At 36.0% G+C, this 9,864-nt stretch overlaps 1 long non-coding RNA gene across 1 annotated transcript; it reads left to right on the forward strand.

Annotated features, from left to right (window-relative positions):
• Nucleotides 1-4,971: 4,971 nt before the first annotated feature.
• Nucleotides 4,972-6,557, forward strand: LOC149503246 (uncharacterized). Its single transcript, XR_016325584.1, has 2 exons — nt 4,972-5,736; nt 6,033-6,557. It is a non-coding gene; the product is annotated as an uncharacterized LOC149503246 (long non-coding RNA).
• Nucleotides 6,558-9,864: the final 3,307 nt, after the last annotated feature.

A 9,864-nucleotide genomic window follows, 5' to 3' on the forward strand; every position in this document is an offset into this window, starting at 1 on the left:
CTACCTATGTATATTTGATAAACGTTAATGAGACAAATACACGATGGGCAGATGACATCATAAAAGTAGCAGGTGTACAATGGCCGCGAGCGGCAGAGAATAGAGAGTACTGGTCATCTCTGGAGGAGGCCTTCACCTTTCATTGAGAGGGTTCTTGCTAACATAAATAAACCCCTTCGATCAACAATAGTAACTAGCCCCTCCCGACTAGGCGCGTCAATACCCCCGCCCCCGCCGCACAGTGGGTCGATACTGTGATTTTAGTGACTTAGGGACCAACTTTGTTTTTTTATATATTTTTTTATGTAGATAGATAGAGCTCGTTAATCTCAATAATAATTGTTTTGGGCAAAAATTACAAAAACTTTATAGTTTGGTCAGAAAAATGTGTTTTGTGATTTTTTTGTATGGAGCGGGTCACATTAAATTAAATTCCTGCTAAGTACCGCGAGGTCCCGCTTTGAAACTTTATTTTCCTTATACCTTGTCTAGTCTACTATCATTTGATGCTATGAACATGTGCATAAAGTTGCAACTCTGCCAAATAAATGGATCGAAAAAAATGAATAAATACATAGAATAAAAACCTTTATATTTTTTTTCGTAAGTGCTTTTAAGTTAAATTTGATATGGATTAGTAAGTAAAAGCACGTAATGATACCCATAATTACATAATACCTAACAACAATACATTTAGTAGGTCTCTAATTATGCAATCTCTCTAAATATTATATATTTTGTTTCACCTTTCGATCTTTGGGTCAGAAGACGAAAGAAGATTGTGTAAAATATCCTCATTAGTCGACGTTCTACTTCTCATTCTTGAATAACATCTCTCTGTATATTTCCGAAAATCTTTATTGCGAGCTTCCGCTGCCTCTTCCGAGAGTTTACCTATACGAATGGCACCAAAGTTCTTCATTATTATATATCACTGCCATGTGCTAACAATTTATGGATACTGGAAGGCATATATAATACCAGGGATATACATTAACATACAATTCTGCAGTATATCTAAAAAATTCCGAAAATTTGGAAACGCGCTCTCCAGATGCAACAGAGTGAAGAATCACGTGAAGCCTCTCTATTAAATCTTTACGTATTCCTGTTATGCGGGCTGTTTCTTCTGCATCCCTGAAAAATCTTCTGGCAGTATTGCCATCATTGGTTGTTCCTACTCCTTGCTTGACAACATCTATAAGTAAACCGCATTCCTTTTTAAACGCTTGCTGTATAGCGCTCTTTCTGATTGATATTTTTTCTTTGTCATCCCCCCTTGCAACCCCATTTCTTGAAGTCCAAACGATAAGACGCAAACAAAAAAGTGTCATATAAAAAATAATCTCACAGGAAACTACATATGATGAAAAAATTGTGAAGTAATAAAATTATATTTACCGATATGAAGTAAGCACTCCATGCATCTTATCCAGGCATGTAAAGATGGCATTCCATACTGGAATATTTCTTCATTATTTTCTCTTTGATAAGCAAGTCACTCCAAAAAACTCTGACGGTTTTGCTTTGCAAATATAACAGACAGCAGAAAATGTTTCTGAAAAATATGAGGCTATTTTGCTGTCCATCATCATCATGTGCAATTGATGCCTAACTTCAACTTGTTTGATTTTTGATGGCTGAAGTCTTTCTATTTCTTCTGTTATGCTAGCTTTTATAATTGTCACTGTTGACTGCGTTTCTTTTGTAAATTTAAACATTATTGGACGGCAATAAAAAGTTGATGAGGTCGTTTTCCCAAACAATTGTTCCATCAAATTTCTGAAGCCTTATAGGAACTAGACTGACCATGAAAATAGATGAATCATCAAACTCTGTTTCAGTTTTTTGTTTATAATTACTTTGACCTGGGGCTTTATCAAAGCCTATTTGCTTATAAGCAGTAGCTCTCTTGCAGAGTCCAAATCCGAAGTAATCACATCTAAAAGCCTATATAGCGCCAAGTTTAGTAATGCTTGCATTTTAATAGCAGCTCCTTCTTTAGTAATAATTACCTCGTCTTTCCCTGGATAACATTTGGTCTTTTCTTGCTTAATTTTATATTAAGAAGGGTATAAATCAGACCCATTTTCACTTGCTGCTTCTCTTAGGTTTATATACTGCCACTTAATTTAAGTGAAACTAATATTGCCTTATCGGGAGAATATGTACTACTTTTCACTTTACTTGTAATTAAATACTCATTAACTTTTTCTAGATCTTCGGGGTGATTTGACAAGTGGTTCATTATTTCTCCTACATCTTCATTTCTAGTGTTTCTCAAACTAGTAATTGTAGTAGTTTTCATTTCATCCGGGGATAACGAAAGCGATTGGTAAATTTTTTCAATGCGTCTTCGTTTTTGCCTGGATCCCAATTCTTCAAAAGGTTTTCGAGGTGCAAAAATAGATGTCGAGGCTTCTGTAGTACATTTGAGGGTGGTACATTTTCAACATCTTCAGTATTAGAAATCTCGAGCCTTTCATGTGCAGTGTTGATAGCTTCAGGTATCATTCCTTCAGGCCAGTTTATTGCACATTCTAACCAATCACATTTTTTTCTTATAAACTGTGCTAACATGCGACTACTTCGTTTCCATATTGCACTTATATTTGAACAAAATTGCGTACTGAATTTTTGGAGCTCAACATTTTTCTCTTCGGTCACGTTTATTTGATTTTGTAGGAATTGAAAGAGTTTTTTATTATCAGACAGCGACTGTAGTTGCTCTCTTAAAATCATAAATAATCCTAAATTGTTAACAAAATTATCAATTATAACGGAAACAGCAAGATCACAACGACAATCACGAGATGTTAGTAGTAGTACGAATAAACGAACACTAGTTAGTATATAATAAACATGGTCACTTTATACTTCCAGAGAAAAACAAATGTTTACTATATTTTCTACTACCCAGTAATGGCTACTTAACTAATTATCCTCATTAAATAATGTTAACTATCTTAATAATTAGAGAGATTGCTTAATTAGAGACCTACTAAATGTATTGTTGTTAGGTATTATGTAATTATGGGTATCATTACGTGCTTTTACTTACTAATCCATATCAAATTTAACTTAAAAGCACTTACGAAAAAAAATATAAAGGTTTTTATTCTATGTATTTATTAATTTTTTTCGATCCATTTATTTGGCAGAGTTGCAACTTTATGCACATGTTCATAGCATCAAATGATAGTAGACTAGACAAGGTATAAGGAAAATAAAGTTTCAAAGCGGGACCTCGCGGTACTTAGCAGGAATTTAATTTAATGTGACCCGCTCCATACAAAAAAATCACAAAACACATTTTTCTGACCAAACTATAAAGTTTTTGTAATTTTTGCCCAAAACAATTATTATTGAGATTAACGAGCTCTATCTATCTACATAAAAAAATATATAAAAAAACAAAGTTGGTCCCTAAGTCACTAAAATCATAGAATCGACCCACTGTGCGCCGTTCGCCCGATCACGATGTTCGACCAGCCCATACCGTGGGCCCCGAAGGTCAAATATTTAGGCGTCACCCTCGACAGTAGGATGACATTCCGCCCCCACATCAAGACGGTACGCGATCGTGCCGCCTTCATTCTAGGACGTCTCTACCCGATGATATGTAGGCGAAGTAAAATGTCCCTTAGAAATAAGGTGACACTCTACAAAACTTGCAGACGCCCCGTCATGACCTATGCAAGTGTAGTGTTCGCTCACGCGGCCCGCATACACTTGAAATCATTCCAAGTCATTAAATCCCGTTTTTGCAGGATAGCCGTCGGAGCCCCGTGGTTCGTCAGGAATGTCGACCTCCATGACGACCTGGACTTACGAGTCCATCAGTAAGTATCTGCAGTCGGCGTCCATGCGCCACTTCGATAAAGCGGCACGACACGAGAACCCTCTCATCGTGGCCGCCGGTAACTACATTCCCGATCCTGCGGACAGAATGGAAAGCAGTCGACGTCGCCCAAAACACGTCATCTCGGATCCTCCCGATCCACTAACGGTGCTTTTAGGTAATTCAAGCACCGGTCACCGTTCTCGTCGAACCCGTCGCTTGCGACGAAGGGCTCGACGAGTAAACTAACTCTCAGACACAGCCCACTGAGTTTCTCGCCGGATCTTCTCAGTGGGTCGCGTTTCCGATCCGGTGGTAGATTCTGCGAAGCACGGCTCTTGCTAGGGTTCGTGTTAGCAACATCGTCAGGTTGAGCCCCGTGAGCTCACCTACTAAAGTTAGGGTTACGCTGACATAGCCTCTCAAGGCTATCAGCTTAGGTAGGAAAAAAAAAAAAAAAAAAAAAATAGTAACTAGATATAGTAATCGGCAAACTTCGTGAGCAAATGACCTTGACTGCGCAGAACCGAATTTTAGATCACTTTGGTGGTGAGGGTGAGGCGCGACGGCAGGGGAAATCGTATCGAGCGCGTTATTGGTAGATCAGTCGAACCCTGCGTCCCGCACTGCGCCCTCATTCCGCTTGCTCCCAAAAGTACGCTTGCGTACAGTGGAAAGTCTATCGTTATTAATCGTTAAGTTATTTGTTATAATTGCTTGTGGACTTTGTTGCCATTGCTATTTGTTGAGTGTTTGTTGATTTTTTATAAAACATACACTATGCCGTGACAAACTGGTGTAGTACTTAAAAGAAAGGGTAGAAAATTTGTGTACGACGTATATTGCTTCTTTATAAAACATGGGAAGAATGATATGGAAAAATTAAAACAGACTTCGGAAGCAACAAAAACATCAGTGAGTACTGTTAGGTGCATTATTAACGAAGCTAAAGGCTCTGGCTTGCTCGCCGTGTTTCGGACTCCGGGTAAGAAAAGATCAGGGAAGAAGAAAGTTACCGGAATGGATAGTTTCGTTCAATCTGTAATAAAAAGATGTAATCATAATAACTACATAACAAGCAGCGAAACTCCGTACCGTAGAAAGGCTTCGAAAAATTTAAGATAAGAAGATATAAATTTTAATGGCTCGGAATTAAGCTTACGACGGATTATGAAAGAGCTAGGCTTCAGATGGAAAAAAAGAACAGAAAATAATCGGAAGCTGGTAAATGAAAAAAGTAACATTCGATTACTACGAATCGAATATCTTCAAAAAATAATTAATTATAGACAAAAAAGAAGACCGAATCGACAGAGTTGTAAACTACGCCGATGAGCCCTATGTCGACTCATCACGATGATAGCGACTCGGGTGATGAAAACAGTGATGATGATGATGGTCAAGATTATGATAACGAAAAAAAATTTACAAATACCAGCTTCGCTTCAACTGAACCAAGACCTGGCAACAGCTCTAGTTTTGACTTAATAGAAGGAATATCTATTTTACCCCAAGATTAAATTATTACAATTATTAACCTATATGTTTTGTTGATGTTCTAATAAATATATAAATAAATACATATGTTGATTTTAATAATTTAATAGCATTATGACGCAGAGTAAGTAACGTTTTTGCACGTGAGTGTACCATGCGCAAACTTACCCCCACTACGTCGACAAATGCTCAAGAAGTTTGCCGGTTATTATACACGGTCGGTGCAGAAAATCCGTCTCGTCAAATAACAGCTCACTTGAAATGTGAGCTGTTATTTTGTTTAGTTCGCTTCAAACACAGCCAATGTCAACCCGTCTCACAATGCCGCAGTGTGTATTCAAAAGTTGCAAAAGTAATGCCCGAAAAAGCAATTTAACGGCTGGAGTATCTTACTTTCGGTAAGTACATGAAGTATAAACTATATTTTAAACTTTAAACTAATAAATAATATTAAATTTTGAACAAAATTACCGATTTTTAGCCACCGTTACAAATGTTGGCCAAGGCTCGGCCAACACATGGACAAACGTTTGTTTAACAGAACAGTAAACGCGCGGAGTAGATTTGTGTTTTAATAATTTTTTTAAATTTGTTAGAAGTACTTCAAAATTAGTTGGTTAAAATTGGTTAATGCTGCTTTTGTGTCTGTTTGTTGGACTCTCATTAGATACTTAACTTTCCTTTTTTATTTTAGCTTTACTAGCAATCACGTGTACAGAATGGATCTCGATTGTCGCCAGAGAAACTAGAGATGACTTATAAGCCAGCTAAGATCTCCGCTCATTGACACTGGACATCTTTGCCTTTCGTGCTCACGGCTACTGAAACGTGGCCGAAACATTGTAATAAAAATACCGCGCTTGAAACCGTTTAAACGTTGTGTTATTATGTGCACTGGTCGCGAAAACTTAAAAATATACTATAAAAATATATATTACACAAAAACGTAACGCTAATAATATAAGAAATAATGTATAGATACTAACAAACATAAATTTCCATAACATAAAAGTAAACAACTAAACTTTTGCTTTTATTCATTAATAAATTATTTTAGTGTTCAACGCGACTCCCTTACCTCCTGTAGTAAGCCGAAAACGAAATTTCAAGAAGCAAAAATAAATAAAACAAAACGATGTTAGTTCTCAGAGCAATAAAAGGAAAAAGTACTTTATTTGTTGTCACTTAAGGTTGATTTAACATTAAAAGTTGTTTAACATATGTTTTTTTATTTGTAAGTGACAGGATTAATTTATTACTTTGCTCATTTTATGTGACGAATGATCGTAAGTATTAGATAATGTTTTGGAGATTTGTGACTTTATTACAAAGTGCCATAGTTGTAATTAGTTTGAACTTAAAACTGTTTCAAAACTTTTTTCTCCGTTTGTTAATAAATGAATGTAGCTATGTATGTGTATATTCACGCGGACAGTTTTTGCTTTAATTTTGTACGTGTCCCTTTATCTAGTTATATACTATTGATGATCGAAGATAAACCCTGACTAATTTAACCAATTAAATCAATATTTAGTACTTTTCAATGTAAAAATTATTCCAAATGTTATGTATATTATTTCTTAAAATAAGAACACAATTCAATACTTCTTATCACTCATAACATGTACATAATCAAAAAATCATAATCAAGATTCAATTAAAAATTATTTCGTTAATTTTTTGAATATGGGATAATAAATTTAAAAATGTGAATGATTTTGCATGCATATTAATAGTGTAAATTTTTTTTTTGGGTATGAAAAGCAAGAAATAAAAGCCTTTTTTTTTATTATTTTTTTTTTATTTTATTTAATGAGACAAAATCCGAAACTAGACGACAAGTTAACATACCTGTTCGGTTATCAAAAAAATAATATAATATTTATTTATAGAATGATATTTATGTTGAATAAGTTATTGTTTTACGTAGATAGAACACAAGTCGTTACAATACGTTTTCCGCAGACAACAGAAAAATATGTTTTTTTTTTTTTTTTTTTTTTTTATTGCTTAGCTGTGTGGACGATCTCACAGCCCACCTGATGTTAAGTGGTTACTGGAGCCCATAGACATCTACAACGTAAATGCGCCACACACCTTGAGATATAGTTCTAAGGTCTCAGTATAGTCACAACGGCTGCCCCACCCTTCAAACCGAAACGCATTACTGCTTCACGGCAGAAATAGGCGGGGCGGTGGTACCTACCCGTGCGGACTCACAAGAGGTCCTACCACCAGTAATTACGCAAATTATAATTTTGCGGGTTTCATTTTTATTACACGATGTTATTCCTTCACCGTGGAAGTCAATCGTGAACATTTGTTGAGTACGTATTTCATTAGAAAAATTGGTACCCGCCTGCGGGATTCGAACACCGGTGCATCGCTTCAACACGAATGCACCGGACGTCTTATCCGTTAGGCCACGACGACCATGAATATTTAATTTGGAACGGAATTGAAACATATTAATGTAATTTTTAAGTTTTTTTTTCTTTTCCTCTATATATCTATGTATATACGTACATACGTATATACGCTGCTTATATACCTATACCTACCTTGTCTAGAATGAACTCAATACCACGATGTTTCCCAAGCATTGACATATCCTACTTCAAGCTTTGGTTTTAAAGAAACCTTCTCCGTAAACAGCGTTATGACTCTGTCCTAGCATAACTAGTGCTCATTTGCAACAGTGACTTCTTACCAGCTAGGTCGTAGGTAGGACGACATTAATATTATAAAAGTTCTTATCGCATTTCAGTGTGCTTAGTGCGAGTTTTTTAACGTTCTCGATAGTGTAAAAGTTAACTCAAATTTGTATAGAGTTGTAACGCTCGCCTACGTTTGCCGCTAGGGGCGTTAATATTATTAAAGTTCTTATCGCATTTCAGTGTGCTTCATGCAAGTTTTTTAACGTTTTCGATAGTGTAAAAGTTAACTCAAATTTGTATAGAGTTGTAACGCTCGCCTACGTTTGCCGCTAGGGGCGTTAATATTATTAAAGTTCTTATCGCATTTCAGTGTGCTTCATGCAAGTTTTTTAACGTTTTCGATAGTGTAAAAGTTAACTCAAATTTGTATAGAGTTGTAACGCTCGCCTACGTTTGCCGCTAGGGGCGTTAATATTATTAAAGTTCTTATCGCATTTCAGTGTGCTTCATGCAAGTTTTTTAACGTTTTCGATAGTGTAAAAGTTAACTCAAATTTGTATAGAGTTGTAACGCTCGCCTACGTTTGCCGCTAGGGGCGTTAATATTATTAAAGTTCTTATCGCATTTCAGTGTGCTTCATGCAAGTTTTTTAACGTTTTCGATAGTGTAAAAGTTAACTCAAATTTGTATAGAGTTGTAACGCTCGCCTACGTTTGCCGCTAGGGGCGTTAATATTATTAAAGTTCTTATCGCATTTCAGTGTGCTTCATGCAAGTTTTTTAACGTTTTCGATAGTGTAAAAGTTAACTCAAATTTGTATAGAGTTGTAACGCTCGCCTACGTTTGCCGCTAGGGGCGTTAATATTATTAAAGTTCTTATCGCATTTCAGTGTGCTTCATGCAAGTTTTTTAACGTTTTCGATAGTGTAAAAGTTAACTCAAATTTGTATAGAGTTGTAACGCTCGCCTACGTTTGCCGCTAGGGGCGTTAATATTATTAAAGTTCTTATCGCATTTCAGTGTGCTTCATGCAAGTTTTTTAACGTTTTCGATAGTGTAAAAGTTAACTCAAATTTGTATAGAGTTGTAACGCTCGCCTACGTTTGCCGCTAGGGGCGTTAATATTATTAAAGTTCTTATCGCATTTCAGTGTGCTTCATGCAAGTTTTTTAACGTTTTCGATAGTGTAAAAGTTAACTCAAATTTGTATAGAGTTGTAACGCTCGCCTACGTTTGCCGCTAGGGGCGTTAATATTATTAAAGTTCTTATCGCATTTCAGTGTGCTTCATGCAAGTTTTTTAACGTTTTCGATAGTGTAAAAGTTAACTCAAATTTGTATAGAGTTGTAACGCTCGCCTACGTTTGCCGCTAGGGGCGTTAATATTATTAAAGTTCTTATCGCATTTCAGTGTGCTTCATGCAAGTTTTTTAACGTTTTCGATAGTGTAAAAGTTAACTCAAATTTGTATAGAGTTGTAACGCTCGCCTACGTTTGCCGCTAGGGGCGTTAATATTATTAAAGTTCTTATCGCATTTCAGTGTGCTTCATGCAAGTTTTTTAACGTTTTCGATAGTGTAAAAGTTAACTCAAATTTGTATAGAGTTGTAACGCTCGCCTACGTTTGCCGCTAGGGGCGTTAATATTATTAAAGTTCTTATCGCATTTCAGTGTGCTTCATGCAAGTTTTTTAACGTTTTCGATAGTGTAAAAGTTAACTCAAATTTGTATGGAGTTGTAACGTTTGTCTACGTTTGCCGCTAGAGGCGCAGTTCCAACTCTATACAATTTTGAGTTAACTTTTACCGTATCGAGAACGTTAGAAAATTCGCACTAAACACACAGATAACTAGTAGTCATAAACAACAAA

Source organism: Bombyx mandarina, chromosome 03 (genome assembly GCF_030267445.1).
Source record: "Bombyx mandarina strain Sakado chromosome 03, ASM3026744v2".
NCBI classification, from domain to species: Eukaryota; Metazoa; Arthropoda; class Insecta; order Lepidoptera; family Bombycidae; genus Bombyx; species Bombyx mandarina.